The sequence below is a fragment of the Podarcis raffonei genome, chromosome 13, assembly GCF_027172205.1.
Source record: "Podarcis raffonei isolate rPodRaf1 chromosome 13, rPodRaf1.pri, whole genome shotgun sequence".
In the NCBI taxonomy this organism is placed as follows: Eukaryota; Metazoa; Chordata; class Lepidosauria; order Squamata; family Lacertidae; genus Podarcis; species Podarcis raffonei.
The window spans coordinates 45,083,315-45,105,512 of record NC_070614.1 but is presented as its reverse complement, the minus strand read 5'-3'; the positions used below and the strand labels follow the sequence as shown (position 1 = coordinate 45,105,512).

Genomic DNA, 22,198 nt, shown 5'->3' with positions numbered 1-22,198 from the left:
CCTAACATACAGAATAAGAGAACAAGAAGAACATACGTTTAAAGAAGATTGGAAAATGTTTATTGAATATATGGGGGGGGGGGATTATGTACACTTGAAAACGTTGGCAGCATTAAGATAAATTCAACAGTGCAAATAAGTTTTGATGGATGTAATAATGGAATACTGAATGGTTTAGTTTATACAAAATAGGCAGGGATATATGTTATGCAAAATGAACCATGGAAAGAGAAGAAGGGGAGTTTTTGAAATTTTGTTGTTGTTGTTGTTTAGTTGTTTAGTTGTGTCTGACTCTTCATGACCCCATGGACCAGAGCACACCAGGCACTCCTGTCTTCCACTTTGATATTTTAAGGTTATTTAAATATGTGTCAAGTGTGGACCTTCATCCCTTTCTGTCTGGCCCCTGGGACTCTTCCCAATCCATGCCCTACGCTGCCTGTGTGCCATGCCCTCCTGCAATGCTGCTGCCCGACTGGATGGATGATGGTGATTTGAGTGTCTTTGTAAACCAAAGATTTATATGTGGCTTGGATGTAGCCCACTGTACAAAGGCCAGAGTCGTATTTGTGGCTTTTACTTTTGTTCCCTCTGGCCCCTGAAGGGCTGTCTACAAGGACATGGGTCCCTGGACCTGAAAATAGTTGCCCGCTGCTGGTCTAAATGCTTTATAAGCAGGTGGGGGCATAGCTGTCAACTTTTCCCTTTTCTTGCGAGGAATCCTATTCGGAATAGGGGAATTTCCCTTTAAAAAAGGGAAATGTTGACAGCTATGGGTAGGGGGGGACCTTTGGCCCTCCAGCTGCTGCTGAACTATGACTCCCATCAGCCACAGCATGCATGACCAACTGTCAAGGATGATGGGAGTTGTAGTTCCGCAACGTCTGGAGGACCAAAGGTTCCCCACACCTGGTTTATAGTTTGCCTGACAATTCTAACAAGCTGGGATGGCTCTGTTGGTACAGCATGAGGCTCTTGATCTCAGGACTGTGGGTTCAAGCCCCACATTGTGCAAAAAGACTTCTGCCTCAGGGGGTTGGACTGGATGACCCTCAAGGTCCCTTCTAGTTCTGCAAATCTGTGGAATCTATGGTTCTTACCTGTTGCAACATACGTAGTGCTTGCTTACCTGTTGCAACATACGTAGTGCTTTGGCACTATACCTGTCCCTGCCATCAGTTAGATCTTTGGCTGCGGTTCTGTAGTTAATTGCCTTTTATTGATATGTTTACCCAGGAGCAGGTCCCATTGAAACATTACTGCCGTGTAGACGTGTAGAGAATTAGACTGTTGCCTTTGGGGCACTTTTCGTTTCATTCCAATGTCGTTAGTTGCCTTAAAGAACCCTTGCGAAAATGGATATTGAAATGCTACAATAAATATATATCCTTACAGCATGTATGTAAAAAATTGTAAAACATCGCACTTTGAAAATATATACAGTACATCTGTCTCTCTCTATCTGCATTTAAAACAGCTGCATATAAACATCTGAATATATTTTATTCAGGTTTATGTGCAGCCACAGCAGGTACTGTTAACACTCCAATGGTTTGACTTCGCCCCCAAGGTGTATTCCTCCATTGTCTCTCTCATTGACGGATGCTAACGGGGGTGTACATCCCCACAGGGATGCAGGTGGCGCTGTGATCTAAACCGCAGAGCCTCTTGGGCTTGCTGATCAGAAGGTCGGCGGTTTGAATCCCCGCGATGAGTGAGCTCCCGTTGCTCTGTCCCAGCTCCTGCCAACCTAGCAGTTCGAAAGCACACTAGTGCAAGTAGATAAATAGGTACCGCTGCGGCGGGAAGATAAATGGTGTTTCTGTGCGCTCTGGTTTCCATCACGGTGTCCCGTTGCACCAGAAGCAGTTTAGTCTTGCTGCCCACATGACCCAGAAAACTGTCTGTGGACAAACACTGGCTCTCTCGGCCTGAAAGCCAGATGAGCACCGCAACCCCATAGTTGCCTTCGACTCAACTTCACCGCCCAGAGGTCCTTTACCTTTACTTTTACGTCCCCACATATACGTGAACAATCTCCCTTTAAAACAGAAACACTCCATCATCTTTGTCTTTAAAAGAAGTGGCTGGCTCCCCCACCCCAAAAAGCCTTATTTTCATCGTGAAGGTCGCTGTTCTCCAACTGAGGAACTATAATGGGAGACTCCCGTGTGAAATGAAACATAGCAAAGACAGGGCTGATTCAATATGGCACTGAGTAGCGGAGGCCGCTGTGCTTGTTTGGCATCCCTTTCCACTTTAATTGAAGCATCAGATGATAGTAATTGTCTTACCTGCTCGCCGGACCCCTGTTGTTTACATCCCGACCCACTCATCGCACACTTGACCATGTGGACGTGCGTTTGCCAACTCATCTGACGGAGTGGGCTCCCGTCCATGTGGATTTACGCCACAGTAAATCGGCTAGCCTTTAGGTGTCACAAATCCCTTTATATGCTTGCCAAGTCAGGGCTGCGCTTTGCGGAGTGGCCCGTAGAAAGCCTTGCCACATTTTGTTCTTGCTGCAACAGACTGAATGGGCTCAACCTTTCCGGGGAAACTGCCCAAATTTTCTATAGCTTGGCCAGATGAAGTGGCATGGAGGTATGGAGAGAGAGATTTAGAGAGAGAGAATGCTATAGAATCCTGCAAACTCTTTTACCATGGGTCAACGGTCCTGGGTACAAAAAAAGGTTCACCATACAATATGATACATCTTTATTGTCATTGTCCCAAACAGAACAACGAAATTGAAAAAATCTACCTCAGACATTCAAAAACAAACAAGCCTGCTATCCCAGCCTGGTTAACCCACTAAAAAGTCCGATACCCCATAATTAAATACAATATACTCCCACAGAGACTACCTTATACTGCGTTTAAAATCAAAATCGCATTTGGATAAAAACTGTTTCTCAGGCGGCTAGTCCTAGTCTTTATAACCCTGTACCTTCTTCCAGAAGGCAGAAGCTGAAAGAGATCATTTCCGGGGTGCGTACTATCCATGCAGTGTTAGATATTCTCCAGGTGCCAGCCAAGTTTTGGGACTGGCACAGGTCCAATTGTGATTTCTGGGTGCCAGCTTAGCGACTGACATCTGACTGGCCCCTCCTGCTTTCTTAAGCAGGTAGGCAGAAGAGCTCATTTATTGCATTTACAGTGGTACCTTGGGTTACATACGCTTCAGGTTACAGTTTCCGCTAACCCAGAAATTGTACTTTGGGTTAAGACCTTTGCTTCAGGGTGAGAACAGAAATCGTGCAGCGGCGGCATGGCGGCAGAGGGAGGCCCCATTAGCTAAAGTGGTGCTTCAGGTTAAGAACAGTTTCAGGTTAAGAATGGACCTCTGGAACGAATTAAGTACTTAACCCGATGTACCACTGTATATCTCATTTTTTTCTCCCAAAGTTCACTCCTCTCCTCAGTTAATCCTTACAACGACCCTGTGAGGTAGGTTAAGAGTCTGTGACTGGCCCCGGGTCATCCAGTGAGCTTTGAACCCTGGGCTCCCAGTTCCTTGTCCGACACACTACCAGGCATGGCCAAACTTGGCCCTCCAGCTGTTTTGCGACTACAATTCCCATCATCCCTGACCACTCCTCCTGTTAGCTAGGGATGATGGGAGTTGTAGTCCCAAAACATCTCGAGGGCCAAGTTTGGCCATGTCTGTGACACCACCCTGGCTCCCTAGAGCCTTTCTGCTATGGGGCAGCTCTATAAATTAAGTCGGTAAATAAATATGGGGAAAGCAAAATGTCACTTAGAGAAGGATTTGAAATATTTTCTTTGAAGCTTGCATTTGTTTTATTCTAGATTTCTTTATTTGATGTTTTGAAGTGATGTTAACCGCTTTGAGATTTTTTTCTTTAAAATACAAAGCAGTATAGAGATCAATAATAATAAACCTCATTGCAACAATGAAAAAAGGTGTCTAGACATTCGGTTGTGGTGACCACAACCTAGGTTTAAGGTGCCATTTGATATATCTGAGCTGAGAACCATGAGTCTTGCAGAGTGATAATTGCCAACCCTAGAAGTAGCTGAATTTTCTTGAATGCTCACTTTGGGAGTGATTGAATGGTCCAATTACATCCAGTGCAGAGGTGGGGAAGAATTTCCTTCTTCCGAGACAGGTTGAAAGGAGGCCAAGGTGATAAAGACATTTATGGGATGGACTTTAATTGTTTCACTGTTTTATTTCCCGTGAAACACTGGCAGCATGGGGAAATGGTCAGAGTCAAAGTTGGCCTGACTTAGTGGACTCCGTCTTAGGAGTCTGGCTAGGGGAGAGCTGGGTTCAGATTCCGCCCTCAGCTGTGGCACTGCGGAACCATAAAGTGCCTTTTCGCAATAAAAAAATTGCCACAGGAGAGATTCATAATAATGTCGCCAGCCAGTGTCCGTTCCCGGCATGCAGAATGCTTTTTACCCGTCTTTTGTAAAAAAAAGGGGGGTGCTCGTCACCTGCTTTTTGTGTGAGATCCTCAGACCTTCAGAAACCAGGGAAACTGTGTCAGAGGAAATGCAGGTAAGATATCAGGAGGCGGTAATTGTGTTTATTTTGCAGGGCTATCATTCAACAGGGGCGTAGGCTGGTCGACTTTCCTTAAATGTTTTTATAGTGTGTGCCAGGAAACCTATTTTTATTTTGATAACTCCATAGCGGAAGGCGCTCTGTGCATGCTTGAAATTGCACTCTCTCTCTCTGATCCTGGGGACAGGGTCCATGGCTGCAGGCCCTGTTTAAGCTCAAAGCTTGTTCACAGTTAAAAATTTTTTTAAAATGCATTAAGCATGCCAAAGATGAAAAGAGGTCGGTGCCTCACGGATTTTGGCTGCCGCTGGTGGCAGTCATTATTTGCCTATATTATTACATTTTCTGTTTTACAATTTAGAATACTCATTTAAACATCCTTAAAATATCAATGACTTCCCTTCTTCTCTTTCCATGGTTCATTTTGCATATCATAAATCCCTGCATATTTTACATAAACTAAACCATTCAGTGTTCCATTATTACGTCCATCAAAACTTATTTACACTGTTAAATTTATCTTAATGCTGCCAACGTTTTCAAGTGTACACAATTCCCCCCCATATATTCAATAAAAGAATTCCAGTCTTCTCTAAACGTATGTTGCTCTTGTTCTCTTATTCTATATGTTAATTCGCAAACTGTGCATATTCCATCAGCTTAAGTTGCCACTCTTCTTTATTTGGGACCTCACTCATTTTCCATTTTTGGGCTAACAAAATACGGGCCGCAGTAGTGGCATACATAGATAACCCTTTTTGACACTTGGGAATTCCCAGACGGAAATTCCCAGGCAGTCATTATTTGTGATCTGCTCCAAGGAAAACAAGGTGTCTCGGAGGATTACAGCCTAGCTGTTGCCCCTAAACACCTAGTTTTCTATGTGCATGGAAGTGTTCTGTCTTGGGAAGCATTAAGTTATCTAAGAACTTCCCTGTGCTGCTGCAGGTGGTACTAGTCAGACACAGGTTTCTCACCTCATTGAGGACTAGTGACTTGACTAAGTATATTTTTATTTTATTTTTGAGGGCATTGCTTTATCACTTTTGTGTTTGTTTCACCTGGGCTCTTCCGGGTGGAAGACGGGGATATAAATTTGCTAATTGGCACTATCACTACTCTGTGGAAATTTGGAGCCGAGTGAAAGGGACTGTTGGCATTGAAGTCAGCTCTCTCAGGGTTTTGGGGTGGGGCACCGTTAGGGCAATAGTTTGGAGCAGCGGGCCAGGGTGCCACACTGCACAAAGAGCAGGTGGACTTCCAAATTCAGTGGGGTGGGCATACCACATTTTAGAATGAGGCTGCGTATATATTTGGAAGCACATTGCTAGCCACAAAGAACCATAGAATTGTCGAATTGTAGAGTTGGATGGGACCCCATGGGTCATCTAGTCCAACCCCTGCAATGCAGGAATCCTGGGAACTGTAGTTTAAGGGCGCTAGCTCTGTAAGAGGTAAACTACAGTTCCCAGAATTCTTTTTTTTTTTTGAGGGCTTGTACTTCAAATATTTTTAAAATGCATGGTGTCTATGCACTAGGTTCTTCCACCCCAGATGACAATTAAGTCCAGAATCTAAACCTTCCTGTCCGCACCTATGGGTGCTGTTCTTCTTCTTCTTAATTGCTAAAAGGCAAATGGGGCAGGGAGGGCACTGACTCTTCATGCATAGATATCCATTGAGTTTGCTTGCTTACCGGGCTCTCATTCCGCCTGGAAGGAAGTGTACATTGTGTTGGAAAGGGACAATGGACACGAGACAGTTTGCGGACTGCTCCCCCTTTCTCGGAAAGTGACTCATTAGCCTCCTCTCTGGGAAAAGCGTGTGCCAGTTTTCAAAAGTTTCTAAACAGTTGGGTCTCAACATAACCACCCAAAAAGGGGGGGTGGAGCGGGTGGTGGCATTGTAAATCTCATCTCTACAATTCCCAGAATTCCCTGGGAAGCGGGAGCAGTAAACCACTAGTCCCCAGCTACAATTCCCAGAACGGCTTAACCATTAATTCGCCTTTTCAGGGAACGCTGGGAACTGTAGCTCTGTGAGGGGAATCGGGGTCTGCTGACAACTCACAATAGTGCCATTATCAAACGGCGGTTCCCAGGATTCTTGGGAGAAAGCCGTGAATGTTTAAAGTAGTAAAATACTGCTTTAAAGGGGCCTGGCATTCAGAGTTCCCAGAATTATGTGTTGGGGATGAAATGGAGTGTACCCCCACGATCACACTTGATTTCCAGCAGGGGAACTGTGTGAGTCTGCTGCTACAACATCAACAGTCTTGCAGCACCTGAACAACTAAAGCATTTTATTGTGACATGCATCTGGGATGGGGGTGGGGTTGGTAGGTGGACGTTGGATGTTGCTGGACTCCCATCAACCGCTGACCAGCAGTGCCAGTGGTCAGGGAAGTTGGGAGATGTAGTTCAGGAACATCTGTCAAAGTGTGGGGGAGAGGACTGATATTATGATGGCTATTTTTTTCTTAGGCTATCTGTCAGTGTGTTTTTCATCATCTTTTCATTAATGTTTTTATCATTGATGTTCTGTAATGTGTTTGTAATGTTGTACACCCCCGGGGATCTTTTGATAAACGGTGGTACAGTGGTACCTCGGGTTAAGTACTTAATTCGTTCCGGAGGTCCGTTCTTAACCTGAAACTGTTCTTAACCTGAAGCCCCACTTTAGCTAATGGGGCCTCCTGCCGCCGCACCGCTGGAGCACGATTTCTGTTCTCATCCTGAAGCAAAGTTCTTAACCCAAGGTACTATTTCTGGGTTAGTGGAGTCTGTAACCTGAAGCGTATGTAACCTGAAGCGTATGTAACCCGAGGTACCACTGTATATAAATTGATGCTGATGCTAATAATAATAATAATAATAATCTGGACCACCACAAGTTTCTCATCCTTGTCACGAGCCTTTTCTGCATTACAAACCCACCTCATGTGAAGCGTTCTCCTGAGTTGCTGGTGTTGCTACACAGGGCTGTGGGTGTAAACAGAGGCAGAAAAGTACAGACAGCGGCAATTACCGTTATTAATGTGTAGGTGTTGACACAACATTTGAGCACCGGCCTGCTAATTAGCACATGCAGTGTGATTTAAAACACCTTACCTGATTTCAAGCCGCAAGTGGGTTGGCAGAACAGATTTGTAGGTTTCACAACCTTGCTCTTGTGCCCCCGCCCTGGCCCATACCCAGCACACGCGGGACAAAAAATATTTTTGCTTGCTCCTGAGGCAGAAATCTCTATGCATTGCAATAAATCCTTCCCTGCTCTCTGTGCAGGAATGCACAAGCGCTTTACAACCTGGGGTGTGCCCAGAGAAAGCTATGCAGATGCCACACGCACAAAAGGGTGCGACTTTGGCAGCAAAGCTCAGCTCCTTGAGATGTTTCCCTTTTATACCCTCCCCTGGTAAGTTTCTAGTTCTTATTGAGGCCAGCTTGATGCATGCAAGGCTTGTTCAGTCTTGGAAGCTGAAGGGGTGGCTGAATAAGATTTTGAGAAGTCACGGAAGCAAGGCATTGTTGCTGCGGACCGTCCCTTGATATTTGTAGAAACGACGATGCAAAATACAGTGAAATAAGGTCCTTAAATTGCATAATTTGTGCAGGTGGGCAAACCCAAGTTCTTTTCAGGTATAGTTTCTTTTATTATCATTCTTTTTTAGTGTATGGCAATACAGACAGCTTTTGGCACGGGGTGTGGGCGGCAGTGGGGGAAAAGTTGTGCAAGAAAGCTTTCAGAGTGGGATGTCTGGATACATTTGATTCCCACCCCCTCTTATGTAATAAGGTTCTTGCGCAACCCTCTTGTGCAAAGAAACAGTAACTATGCATGCAGGAGCCTGTTTCTGCACACAGAGCAGTTTTTTAAAAGGTATTTTTAAATCCTGTCCCTTGAAAATTGTATTTCTGATTTAAGAAATGAAAACTTTAAAAAAAAGGGTGCAGATCCTGCTGTCAGCAAATGAGGTGTATGTTGTGCACAGAGAGGCCAGGAAGGACGAGGTGGCCGAGTGGTTAAGGCGATGGACTGCTAATCCATTGTGCTCTGCACGCGTGGGTTCGAATCCCACCTTCGTCGTTACAGAATTTTTTGGGGAGGGAAAAGGCCGAAGCTCCATAGAGACACAGTCACACTGAGATGTGCGGGGCTCTCTGGATTGCAGCCACAGTGCCTAGGGACCCCATCTCCCATCAGCCCCAGGCAGTGTGGCCAGAGAACAGGGGATGATGGGAGTTGTAGGCCAACAAGATCTGGAGTACCAGGAATGACTGTTCTAATAAACAAGTGTGTTTGGAGATAAGGTCAAGGCTGGTTGCAGGGGTTTTTGGGGTGTTTTTTTTGAGGGGTGGCAAAGCTGTGTCTCCCCTTCCCGCCGTGGGCTTATCAGGTAGTGGCAGGTAGCAGCAATTGGCTTCCATTTTAATTTCCCACAGTGCCTAGGGTTGGTGCTATGTCAGGGGCATTGTGGGTAATTAAAATGGCTGCTAGAAGACTCTTGGCTGAAACCATGGAACCTTCAGTATTTGATTGGCTGAACCAATGGTTTGACTTACATCTCAGTTCACAGTACATATTAACCAACTAGTGCGCATGTAAACATATTAAACGGTGTATATACAAAACACCCTGAATTATTTTTAGACCAATGGTCCTTACACCCTAAGGTGGAGCATCTTAAACAGTTTACACTAGACATATATCTTGCATGATCGATCTTCCACAGCCAGAAGCGTTTTGACCCAATCCTCTCCAGTGGCCAGCCTAACCTGCCTCGCAGGGGTGTTGTGTGGCTTAACCTGGGGGCAGGGAAATCTTGTAGTCCGCGCTGAGCTCTGTGGCAGAAGGTCGGGGTTGCAAAAATGTAATAAATAGATATGCCACAGTTGAAAAGAATTGAGTTCCCAGAATTGTTAACCTCTGTGTGTGTGTGTTTTCAGGTTTCTGCTTGTAGTAACAATGGGTTCTTTTTGCAGTCATTATTTGGCACACTGCATTTTAACCCTGGGAGAAGAGAGCAAGCCTTAACCTGAAAAGGGTGGCGCTCTCTTAAATAAACCATTGGTGTATGCTGCAATGAGTTGGCATAGCTTAGCCAAATCTCCACCCAGATCAACGTTTTGCATCGTTCTGGCCCATCTTTCATGGCCTGTTGGTGGCCAGATGAACATAAACACAAGAATAATAGAATTGTACATTTGGAAGGGACTCTGAGGGTTTTCTAGTCCAACCCCCTGCAATGCAGGAATCTCAGCTGAAGCATCCATGATGGATGACCATCCAGCCTCTGCTTAAAAACCTCCAAGGAAGGAGAGTCCACAACTTCCCCTGGGAGTCCGTTCCACTGTCAAACAACTCTTGTGGTCAGAAAGTTCTTCCTGATGTTGAGTTGGAATCTCTTTTCTTGTAACTTAGATCCATTGGTTCGGGTCTTCAGAGCAGGAGAAAACAGGTTTGCTCCATCTTCCATGTGACAGCCCTTGAGATATTTGAAGATGGCTGTCGTATCTTCTCTCAGCCAGTGTGGTGTAGTGGTTAAGAGCAGTAGACTCGTAATCTGGGGAACCGGGTTCGCGTCTCCGCTCCTCCACACGCAGCTGCTGGGTGACCTTGGGCTAGTCACACTTCTTTGAAGTCTCTCAGCCCCATTCACCTCACAGTGTTTGTTGTGGGGGAGGACGGGAAAGGAGAATATTAGCCGCTTTGAGACTCCTCGGGTAGTGATAAAGTGGGATATCAAATCCAAACTCCTCCTCCTCCTCCTCCTCCTCCTTTTCCTCCCCCTGTCTCCTCCTGTCTTCTCTTTAGCAGGCTAAACATACCCAGCTCCCTCAACCATTCCTCATAAGTCTTGGCTTCCAGAACCTTTGAGGAACGCTTGAGGGAACTGAGAGCCCTGCAAGATCAGCCCAATGGCCCATCTAATCCTGCATCATGTTCTTATGGCAGCTGGTCAGATGCCTCTGTAATTCAGAGGCACCGTGGAGGTAGAGCACAGCCATCGTGGCCAAGAGCCATGGATAGCCAGATCCATGTTTTCCCCTCACCCTATTTCACAGCCATCCAAACTGGTGGTCCTGGCTGCTGCTTCTTGCAGAAGCAAATCCCCTAGGTCTTCTTGCTTCTTTCCAGCAAGCCCGCTCCATGAATAAGTCCTCTGTGCTCGTCTCCCACCTTTCCGACCGCCACTCCCTTCCCTTCCCAATGAATGAGAAAAAAGGCGTGCTATGCTCTGTCTCTCTCTTGGTTTCCTCCTGTGTGCAAAGGCACCTGCCAATCCCAACCCTTCCCTTCCTGCTTTTGTGCCACCCGGCACCCTCTCATCAGACAAGAGGAGAGGAGGACCAGCTCTTCTTTTTCCTCCCCTCCCCTTCTTTTTTTCCAGCAGCCAACTCAGAAACAAGGAGCGGTTTGATTCTTTTTACGGGCAAGCTCTCTCTGGAGGACCACAGGCAGAGACGACTGGACAGGACTGAGTTGCGGCAGGCTTGCAGAATGCAGCTGTTGTAACCATCCTGTAACAACAGAGAGAAGGAAAGAGGACGGTTTTCCCCCACTCTGGGAGCTGGCTTGCTTTTTTCTTTGTGTGTGTGTGTGTGCGAGTCCGCCTCTGGATTTCTGGCTTTTCTCTGAAAACTCAAGTGAGTCCGTGATGTGAAGTTCCCCCGCCTTGCAGAGATATATTTTTTTTGCATTGTGGATGGTCGACCCAATCTGGCATGGAAATGCTCCGGAGGCAGCCTGGAACTGAAGGGTAATGGATCTTTCTCGTGCGAGGGAGTTTTGGGAGGGTGGGCTTAACAAAGGGTTTTTATTTCATTTTAAACAGGGCCTAACAAAGGTGTTCTTATTTAGGAGAGAAAATGGTCCCAGTGGGGAGAGGCAACCCAACCTTTTGGAAATCTTCTCCTAAGATGCAGGGGGGTTCCGTCGCTCATTGGAACATCAAAGCCAGCGGTTTGAGGGGCGGATCCTGTTCAGGATTTTCTGCGCCTTTCGTCTCCCCACCCACTCCCTGGCAACCATGTGCAGGGGTGGGTGTAACTGGGCTTCTTCGTTCTGTAGGCTTGGGACAATCTCCTTTGGAGAAACGGATCTGGTCCCAGGGGTAGATTGGAAACGGTAGAAGGAATTACCTCTCCATCTTCTCCAGGAAAGACTAGGCTGGGTGGGATCCAGTCTTCTAAGTACATAGGCTTAGAGCAGGGGTCGGCAACGTGCGGCCCACGAAGACCATTTTACTGGCCCACAAGCCGCCCCTGAACTGGCGCAGCGCGGGGCAGGGACTTGCTGAGTAGCGCCAGAAATTGTGTCTGCGCATGCGCATATACCAGAAATTGCACCTGCGCATGTCCAGACGCTGAAAATCACTTCTGCGCAGGCATGATTTTCGGCGTCTGGGCATGTGCAGAAGTGATTTCCGGCACCACGGACATGTGCAGACGCGATTTCTGGTGTCACGCTGCGCCAGCCCAGCCCACAGACGATCTCCGTGGGAGTGATCCTGCCCATGGCTGGTAAACCTTGCTGACCCCTGGCTTAGAGCAACACTTACAATGCTCTTTTTAAAGGTGGTAAGGAATTTGTGGTCCTTCACACCTCTGGTCTCTCTCAATAATAGGCCACACCCCCTCTCCAGGATTCACCCCTCACCATTCTTGCTGCACACACTCCTCAGGTACTTTTGCCTGGCTGGAATCTGTCCTTCAGCTGCGATTATGCCTTTTGCTCGTCTGGGTGGAGGGCCGTCTTTGAGCACACGTGTGTTTGTGTGTGTCTGTGGAAGCGTCTCTCCTTTGCATGGCTGTTCAGAGATCTATTGCCCCTCCCACTTCTGTCTCTGGCTCCACCCACCACTCACATGTGACCCCCCCCCCAATGTTTCCCAAGAGTCCTTGAGCTGGAAAAGATTCTGCCCCATCGGGACCAATTCCACATTCACTTTCTGGGGAATCCTTTGTCTTCTCCCCTCGCAGGCTTAAAATTCAAGTGAAATTGGGGGTGGGGGGACGAGAAGAGGAGAATTAGCAGCTCTGCCTTATTGCTGGCTGGATTGCATGTGTTTTCTTAAGCCGCTCCCAAGGGAGGCTAGTTTGGAACTGGGAGCGTGAAAAGTCTTCAGTAATAGGACCGCCCCCACCCTCTCCAGAAATCTGGAGCAGAGGAAAAACTGCAGGGCTGGAATAAATTTGCCCAACTGAAAAGGAACATAGCAGTGAAAGGGTCTTCTCCTCCCCCCAAAATTAAAGTAGGCAACAGGGTATGGGGAATAAAATATGTCCAGGGTTAAAGAATGAGTGTTTCTCTCCCTTCTTCCCCCACACTTGCCAATTTGACTGGTTTATTTACAAAGCTGCCTGCTTCATGTGGTCTCAATTTTGAATGATTCATCCGAGCAGTTTGATTTTTCAAATGAGAGACGAGCCCATTAAACGAACACAATGACAGGACAGACTTTGGTTGCAGGCAGGGAGAAAGTACACTTCAGAGAGTTGAAAAGGCAGGGATATGTGATGTCATCAAAAAAGAGTGCTTTTGAATACACCCAGAGTTGCCAAATATCTTGCCTTTTTAAACATACACACACACAAATTTGTCCAAAAAAGTACAAAGACTTTAAAAGATTACTAAAGTAATAAATTGGTTGTTGAAATTTCTTGAAAGACAAGCACACGCGGATAAAGAGAAAATCAGAATAATGAAAAAAAGAAAAACTCTATAATAAAATTAAACAAAAAACAACAACACAACCCCAAGTAGTACTGTAGTTCAGCACATTAGGGGTCTTTGGTTAAAGGTAAAGGTAAAGGACCCCTGACAGTTAAGTCCAGTTGCAGACGACTCTGGGGTTGCGGTGCTCATCTCGCTTTACAGGCTGAGGAAGCTGGCGTTTGTCCGCAGACAGTTTTTCCGGGTTATGGGGCCAGCATGACTAAGCCGCTTCTGGCGAAACCAGAGCAGCGCACGGAAACGCTGTTTACCTTCCTGCCGGAGTGGTACCTATTTATCTACTTGCACTTTTTGGCGTGCTTTCGAACTGCTAGGTTGGCAGGAGCTGGGACCGAACAATGGGAGCTCACCCCATCGCAAGGGTTCAAACCGCCGACCTTCTGATCGGCAAGCCCAAGAGGCTCAGTGGTTTAGACCACAGCGCCATCCGCGTCCCTAAGGAGTCTTTGGTTACAAAGTGAAATAATTTAATTGGAGAAGAGATCGTACTGTGGCAAAGATACTTCCAGTGCCTTTCTGGTAGCAGAAAAATTGGGTTTGATTCAGGAGCCGAATTTCTACCCAGCATAAGGGATATTGAGTAGTATAACTTCAACTTTCTCTAGGTTTGATCAAGTGGTGCTCCGTTGGAATAATGTAGCTAAATGGACTCTTCTCGTGTATTCCTGCTGTAAATAAGGAAGAGCTCTCTATGGGGGCTGATTTTTTCACCCTGCTGTAAACTGGGGGGGGGGGGGGAGATCCTCCTCTGTTAAACCTCTGTTCCACCAACTCCTTACCCTGGTGTGAACCAGGTGTAATTCTGCTGGAGCCAGGAAGGCTGTGTGCACATTACTGTTTATTCTGGCTTCAGTGTGTTGTTCTTACCACTGGTGTTGGAAGCCATGTACAGTGGTACTTCGGGTTACAGACGCTTCAGGTTACAGATTCCGCTAACCCAGAAATAGTACCTCAGGTTAAGAACTTTGCTTCAGGATGAGAACAGAAATCGTGCGCTGGCGGCATGGCGGCAGTGGGAGGCCCTATTAGCTAAAGTGGTACCGCAGGTTAAGAACAGTTTCAGGTTAAGAACGGACCTCCAGAACGAAATAAGTTCTTAACCCGAGGTACCACTGTATACATGATGTTAGCCACAGCAGTTCGATGCGTTTCCCCCCTAACCAGCTTCCATCCGATCTGAAAACGTAGGCCGTGTTTGCTTTGCGGTTAAGCTGAGGTCTGTACGTTTGAGGCAGCCATTGCACATGAACAGAGAACAGCACATGCCCAGGCGATGGCTTCATGAATTCGGAGTTCATGGCATGGTGGTTTGCAGGGCTGGGGAGAGGGGAACCAAACTGCTTGTGCGCACTGGATGAAGACATGCCTGCTCCCCTCCCGATCTGGTGTGCACAGCAGCGTTCAAATGCAGTATGAATCACAGGGGGAAGGAATGACCTCACTGTGTTTTTGTACAATCATAGAGTTGGAAGGGACCCCAAGGGTCATCTAGTCCAGCCCCCTGCAATGCAGGAATCTCTGCTAAAGCATCCATGAAAGATGGCCATCTACCAGTGTGTACATAGCCCAACTGTCTGGCTCCTTTTATTTTAAGCCTGGAGTAACACTTAGTGACCATCAGTGCAGTTGACTTTCGCTGGGCTCGTTCACCAGGAAACAACTAATATGAGGTCTCCTGAACTAGTTACTTACCGCTTCTTCACTCAGTTGAAATCCTAGGATTTCACCTCTACTACCTCTTTTCGCTCTGGAGTGAATCGTAAGGACCTCTTTGCAATCATTCCTTTTTGGGGCGTGTAAATTTGGAGTAACTCTGAAGGATAAGTCATGATTCTCACTCTGCCTTTCATCCAGTGCTTGTTCACACAGCATAATTTGCTCCCGCAAGAGGTAGTGATGGCTACCAACTTAGATAGCTTTAAAAGAGGATAGAGGAATTCATGGAGGATCAGACTACCAATGACTGCTAGTCACAATGACTAAGCTCTACCCCTGTCATTAGAGGAGACTGTATACCTCCGAATACCAGGTTCTAGGAATCACTGGTAGGAAGAGTCCTGTTGCACTTGCGTCTTGCTTGTGGGCTTATTTCCACAGACAGCAGTTTGGCCACTATTAGGCCATTTGCCTGTTCCATCAGCATTCTCCTTATACTCTTAGGAAATCAGAAGTATCTGCTTTGCAGCTGATGAATACCACAGCTTTGTGACTCACCCTGGTGTAAGCCAAGAGTCAATGAGACAGATTCTGTTCTTCCTTATTTCCTCCTTTCATTTTCAACTTTGGGGTAAACTTTGGTTTTCAAAAAGAAGAAGAAGAAGGAGATATTTTTGTGGTCTGTGGACAAATCCCTCCCTTTATTCAGCTACTAGGTGTGGGCTGGGAGTGGTTGCAGGAGGCCTGGGGAACCCGATCAGGACAACTTTAAACTAAATACTGAGAGGGAGGGAGACAATATCACAGACGACAGAGTCAAACCTGATACTAGAGATAATACCTTCGTTGATATACAGGGAACTAAGGTGGTGCTCCAGAAACCTTCTAAAGAAGGAAGCAGCTGGATAGGATGGCTTATGATCTCAGTTGGCTTTATACTAATGCCCAGAGAATGGGAAACAAGCAAGATGAATCTGAGCTCTTAATAGAGGATGGCAAATATGACCTAATAGGCATTACGGTGGTACCTCAGGTTAAGTACTTAATTCGTTCTGGAGGTCCGTACTTAACCTGAAACTGTTCTTAACCTGAAGCACCATTTTAGCTAATGGGGCCTCCCACTGCTGCTACGCCGCCGGAGCACGATTTCTGTTCTCATCCTGAAGCAAAGTTCTTAACCTGAAGCACTATTTCTGGGTTAGCGGAGTCTGTAACCTGAAGCATATGTAACCTGAGGTACCACTGTACTGAAACCTGGTGGGATGAGACTCATGACTGGAATGTAGAAATTGAGGGGTATAACCTATTAAAAAGGAATAGACCAAATAGGAAAGGAGAAGTATGTGAAGGATATGTACAGTTGTGAAGCAGTGTTAGAAACTGAGATATGAAAGCGGGGAGCTAAATGGCACCTTAAACCTCGTTAATGGGTACAACAACAGAATGTCTAGGCACACTTTTTTAATAGCAAGAATAAAAAGCTGAAAATGAACTGCAGCTAAAATCTTATTTTCATTTCTCACATGGTCTAGTCCTCACCTGAAGACTGCAAAAAACAAAGCCATGCTTTCCCTGTCTGCCCCCCTAATATTCTTAAGAGAATCTCTTCTCCAGTCTTCAGAGAGTGACTGGAAGTGGAGAGGCAGAAAAAGGTCCTCCTTTCCTTCCACTCTGCAGTTTTAATCTGAAATCTTAGGCGCAGTACTGCCCCCAGAACTCAGAAACAGCTCACGCTAATGAAATTCCTTGTCACAAAACGTGCCTAGAACAATGGGAGTTTTGAACGCTGTTGTGAAGAGATCTATGAGGAGCTGGCATATGTGGATGAGGTAACTCTAAGTGGATTTGTAGCTGGTTGACTGACTGAACCCAAAGAGTTCTCACTAATGGTTCTTCATCATCCAGGAAAAAAGTGACAAGTGGGGTGTCACAGGGTTCTGTCCTGGGACCATTTATAAACAACTTGGCTGAGGGAATTGAGGGGATTTGCAGATGACACCAAACTGGGAGGGGTAGCTAATGCCTCAGGGGACAGAATCAGGACTCAAGATGACCCTAACAGGTCGTAAAACTGTACCCAAACTAACAAAATAAATTCCACACAGTTCAGTTCAGTCCACATAGTTCACAGTTCAGGAGTTGAACTGGCATCGCCCTGGATTGACAAGTGGCGATAGCTTTGGTCAAGAGTCTATGTGTGTGCAAGTTCTGCTGGTGTGCTGGCATCATGGCAGATTTTGTCACAATTACGTAGGCTGGTGAATCACACTTCTTGGATAGATTTTTTCAGGCCTCTGTCTGTATCTTTAGATGCCAGATAAAAACTTTATTGTTTTAATGTGCTTTTCAGTGTCACAATTTCAGAGGCCTAGACAATAAGGATTAGTAGTGGGGGTGCTGTGCAGACTTGCCAGAATCTTGGATGCTGTTTTGCAAATAACAGGTCGCTAGCCCTCATTGATCGTGGAAATAAAACTTGCTAGTTTGTTTGTTTTTAACCTGATGACAGTTTCATTTTGGTTCTTAGCTGCCTTGCCCTATTTGGGTTCAGAAAGGTGTGGTATTGATATTGCAGTCAGTAACCTGTCCATGGAAATCATTGCCACTGATGGTCAGGAGGACGTGGCTCAGTTCTGTTGGGTTGGTGAAGCAGACCCCTGCAGAGAGCATGATCGAAGTTTCTGCTCATCAGTTGGTAAGTGGAGAGTTCAATCCTGCTGGGTGCTGCTTCACAAGTACTCTCTGTGCAAGAAATTCTGTGCTGAAGCAGACCCCACCTCTGCAGGTGCCAGGACCGCCCACCTGATGTTGTCGTGATGCCAGATGATTGATAAGTGGGTTGCTCCACCCACTTGTCAAAGTTATCTTCCAGGGTAGAGGGAGATAAAGATCTGGCCTGCTGGGCCAAAAATGTGTGCCCCCCCCCCGCAATATATCAGATAAGCATCTATGATTGCATAGATACTGGCTCCTGTTTTTCAATTGAGAGAGAAGTGAGTTCCGCAAATCCTGAGGGACTCTCTTTTCTTCTGTATTGCTTTGCCTTGAGTAATACTTGTGGCTGAGTGGCACTAATAAATACGGGTTTAGGATGCTCTGCTCCTGGCTTTAATAAAGCCCGGACTTGCAACTAGCAGATGCACAGTGTTTGCAGGTGATGGATTTTCCCATCATGCCTTGCTTCTAAACCTGCATGTGGCTTCTTGTTGGCTATTGTTGGAAGAAAGGCGATTAAGTGCATGGCAGCTCTTTCATAACGGCCTTAGGTCATGTCGGGAAACGCTGGAAATCCAGGATGCCCATTTTAAGAGCATTGTGTGGGCTTTTAAAGGGCTTTAAAGTGTTTTACTGAGCGGACCACATCTGGGAAGTGGCCAGAGCCACTTGCTCCAGACGGGTTTGATGCTGACAGATAATTTTAAAGCAGCTGACTTTTTAGCTGGCATTGTGCTCTGAACACACACACGCACACATTAAGTTTTGTTGAGGTAACACATGCAGTAAAATGAGGGGGCAGAAAGTGGATTATACCAGTTTAGGCTGCAAGCGGGGAGGATTCCCTGTTTCTTTTTTAAAAATGCTTCCCTGGATTTAAGAAAACCCAACAAACCACACACTCAGCACATCTGCATGCAAGTGGAAAAATAGTGTAGCTGGGAAAGCTCGAGTCTGGAACATTTCTCACTGCTATCCTAGGCTTTTTGTTTTTTAAAATAGCAGATTGGTGTGTTTTTTTTTATAATGTGGACTCCCGCCTCCCTCAGCAACCAACCCCTCCTCTTCACCTGCAGGCTAAGGTGGCACAGTCTGTTCTACCACCTCGCTCCACTGCTTGTGGAGAAAGTTGTTTTTTTCACATTACATTTATTCCAAATTAGCGGAAGCAGGTGAACTGGTTGTTCCAGATTGAAAGTAATGTGCTGTGATGCGTGCATCTGTATGTATATAATCACTCAGAACAGTATATATTTTTAAGTGAGGCGGCTGCAGCCGTACATGGAATTTGGGTCATAGAATAAGAGAATTGTAGAGTTGGAAGGGACCTCGAGGATCATCTAGTCCAACCCCCTGCAATGCAGGAATATGCAGCTCACCCGTACAGGGATTGAACCCGCGACCAATGGTGTTATCAGCATTACACTCTAGCCAATTGAGCTATACAGTGGACGATCAGGTTGTGAATATGATCCGTGCGGAAGGCACATTCGCAACCCGCAGTGCCGCATCTGCACATACGCGGGTTATGATTCAGCGCTTCTGCGCATGTGCAAAGTGCAGTTTAGTGCTGCTGCGCATGCACGACCACTGAAACCTGGAAGTAACCTGTTCTGGTACTTCTGGGTTTCGGCGGGTCCATAACCTGAAAAAACGCAACCTGATGTGTCTGTAACCCAAGATATGACTGTATATGACAGATAGATTTGTACACAGGAAAAAAAATCTAGTTTAGCAGGGGCAAAGAACAGGGGATGTGGGACTTTTTGTTGGCAAAATTCATGGGGGGATGAGTTGCTGCTCTTCCACACCCTGATGTAAAAACCACAGCTTTTGCGCATAGATGGCGCTTTAGAAATGATAAGAAAACAATACTCTGGCAGTGCTGGCCGAACAACTGCTGCCCCGTCCCTGGTTGTTCCTTTTTTCCTAGCATTTCCTTTCCTCTGCAGTGAGAGGATGCTAACTAAAACCTCCTCGTTTCCTGCGTCCGGAAAGACGCATTTCCCTTCTCCATGGAAAAGGGTTGGAAGGATAGGATCCATGAAGGGGCTGTGGCTTGGAAGAGCCAAGTCGCATCTGCAGGGAGCCTGTCTGCAGTTTCTCCAATAAGTCCTTGATTGTTCCAGGTACGGATTCACCTCTCAGCTTTGCCTACCCTTCCTGATTCCTCCCTGGGGTTTTATCTGGTGGCTCCAAATTGCTGTAGAAGCCTGGGCTGCAGCGCAGTGTACGGTCCTGAATACTGAGGACTGGCAACTTGTTATCTGCAAAACGGTATCTTTTATTCTGGCATTTCTGTGCAAAAGCCCCACCCCACGGCCGTTGCTTGTGGCTTGAGCCTTTGTTCAAAATGTAGAATCCTGCACCTGTGCTTTGCTTCTGGGAGGGAGGTGCCTCCCTCTGCATTTTGCAATTGCCAGTGACTTAACATTTTTACAGATAATACCAATTTGTGATATTTTTTGCCATGTAAAGTTATCTGGAGTGCCAGTGGGGGTGGAAAGGGGTGGCATGTTCGTTTCATTTATGTGGAGGTTTATTTCAAGCTGCTCAGGGAAGGGTATATGATGCTCTGCTTACTCGGCTACTTTATTCTTAACAACAACCCAGTGAGGTAGACGAGGCTGAAAGAGAGGGGCTAGCACAAAGTCCACCAGTGAACCTCTTGTCTTGACTGACTTTGAATTTGAACCTGGGTCTCCTCAGTCCCAATCTGCACGAGGAGCAGGAATTCAACAGGAAAAGTTTCTTATCGAATAGCATGTGGTTTGGACTTAGGTGAATATTGCAACATGTTTCTTGAAGGAGGAACATTGTGTAAAGCATGGGTGCTGCTGGGACCATACCTCTCAAGTCTTTTAGGCTGGTCCTCAGGACTCTTCCCAACTCCATTCCCCTTCCCAGCCACACCCTCTCCTGGTCCTTCTTCAAATCCTCCTCTGGTGTTTTTGCCTGACTGGGAGGTGCTCTTGAACTATGAAAATTCCACTTGCTTTTCTAGATACAGGCTAGAGATGGGCATGGGAATGTGTTTAGAAAGCAGCTGACCGTACAAAGGCAAAATTAACTTTCGTTCCTCTGCCCACCTTTGCCTCTGACCCTGCCCATCCCTGACATGTGGCCCCCAGAAAGTTTTCCAGAAGGAAGGCGGCCCTCAGGCTGAGAAACTTGCTGCAAAACAAGATTTTCTATATGCTACGACAGCTGCAAGAATTATGTTAGCACAAAATTGGAAATTAGAAGTAATACCCAACATAAGTGATTGGCAGGTTAAAATGATAAATTATGCTGAGCTTGATAGAATATCAGGAAGATTAAGGGACCAAGACAAACAGAAATTTCATGATAATTGGAAGAAATATTTAATGTATATGGAATCTAAATCTCAGGTGACACTGGCGGGGTTGAAATAACTCTAACAGCGGGAAAGGCCTATGTAAAAGAGTTAAAAAGTACGCGACTATATAATTTATTCGATACTTACCAAAGGAGTGGAGGGAAGTCCAAGGCTCAGTTGAGACTAACTCAGTTATGTATTGTATTTATGATTTGTGAAGTGGATATAATTTGTATAAGGTATGTGGTGGATTTTTTGTTTATGTTTTTCCTGGATATATGTGCAAATACGAATAAAAATTTATAAAAGCAAGAGAAACTTGCTGCAAAACAGAAGAGAGCCCCCACCTTTTAAAGAAAACAAGCCGCAGCTTTTTATTGGAGATGTAACAGAACAGCTCTGGGTTGAGCTTCCATTTTGATATTTTGAGGATCTATCCCATTCTCAGCTTGTCCCACTTTTTAGGAGCTGCTGCCTTCTGGAGTGTGAACCTCCAGGGAGCTGTCACCTAAACAAGCCCTTGTGACTGCAGAGCTGGCTAGATCACTCCAGGTTTCTAGGGCATAGCCCAGATTTGAGGAGGGCGGAGGGCCTGCTTGCATCGGTTGAAGAATGGCTTTGGGATGTTGTCGGATGAGGGTTGTCTCTGCTAATTGAGGACGCTGGACTTAAGAGTGTCATAAACACACACACACACACGTTGTCATGCACTCTACTTGTAGGAGGGATGCCTGAACTGACTCTCCCTGTCCAGAGAATCTCTGAGCATGCCTAGAATTCATTAGGAAGCTGTATTATACTGAGTCATGCCAGTGGCTCATCTGGCTTAGTATTGTCTACACTGACTGGCAGAAGATTGTTTTCAGACAGGGCTCCTGCCCAAACCTACCTGGAGATGCTAGGGATTGAATCTGGGAATTTTAGCATGCTCTGCCTCTGAGTTTCCACCTTCTCAGAACAAAAGTGCTGCTGCCCAAATAGGGACCTGTTCCCTCAGTTTAAAAGTCTGAATCTCTGCCCAAGCTCTGACCATCTTGCTTTATTTTCTTCTCCTTCGGAAAGCAGGGTTCTCTGGTACAGTGGTACCTCAGGTTACAGACGCTTCAGGTTACAGACTCCGCTAATCCAGAAATATTACCTCGGGTTAAGAACTTTGCTTCAGGATGAGAACAGAAATCGCGCAGCGGCGGCGCGGCGGCAGCGGGAGGCCCCATTAG

General features: G+C 46.2%; 1 protein-coding gene and 1 non-coding gene across 4 annotated transcripts in view; both read left to right on the top strand.

Annotated features, from left to right (window-relative positions):
* Positions 1-22,198, top strand: part of ARHGEF15 (Rho guanine nucleotide exchange factor 15) — a 53,238-nt gene that overhangs the window by 5,744 nt on the left and 25,296 nt on the right. The window contains exon 1 of one of the 3 annotated variants that reach the window (XM_053361233.1): positions 10,856-11,294. The exons of the other annotated variants lie outside the window; for them this stretch is intronic. The gene's annotated coding sequence lies outside the window, so the exon portion shown is untranslated. Of the gene's footprint in view, positions 1-10,855; positions 11,295-22,198 lie in introns of those variants that run through there. 3 annotated transcript variants of the gene reach the window in all.
* TRNAS-GCU (transfer RNA serine (anticodon GCU)) lies at positions 8,539-8,620 on the top strand. Its single transcript has one exon. It is a non-coding gene; the product is annotated as a tRNA-Ser (tRNA).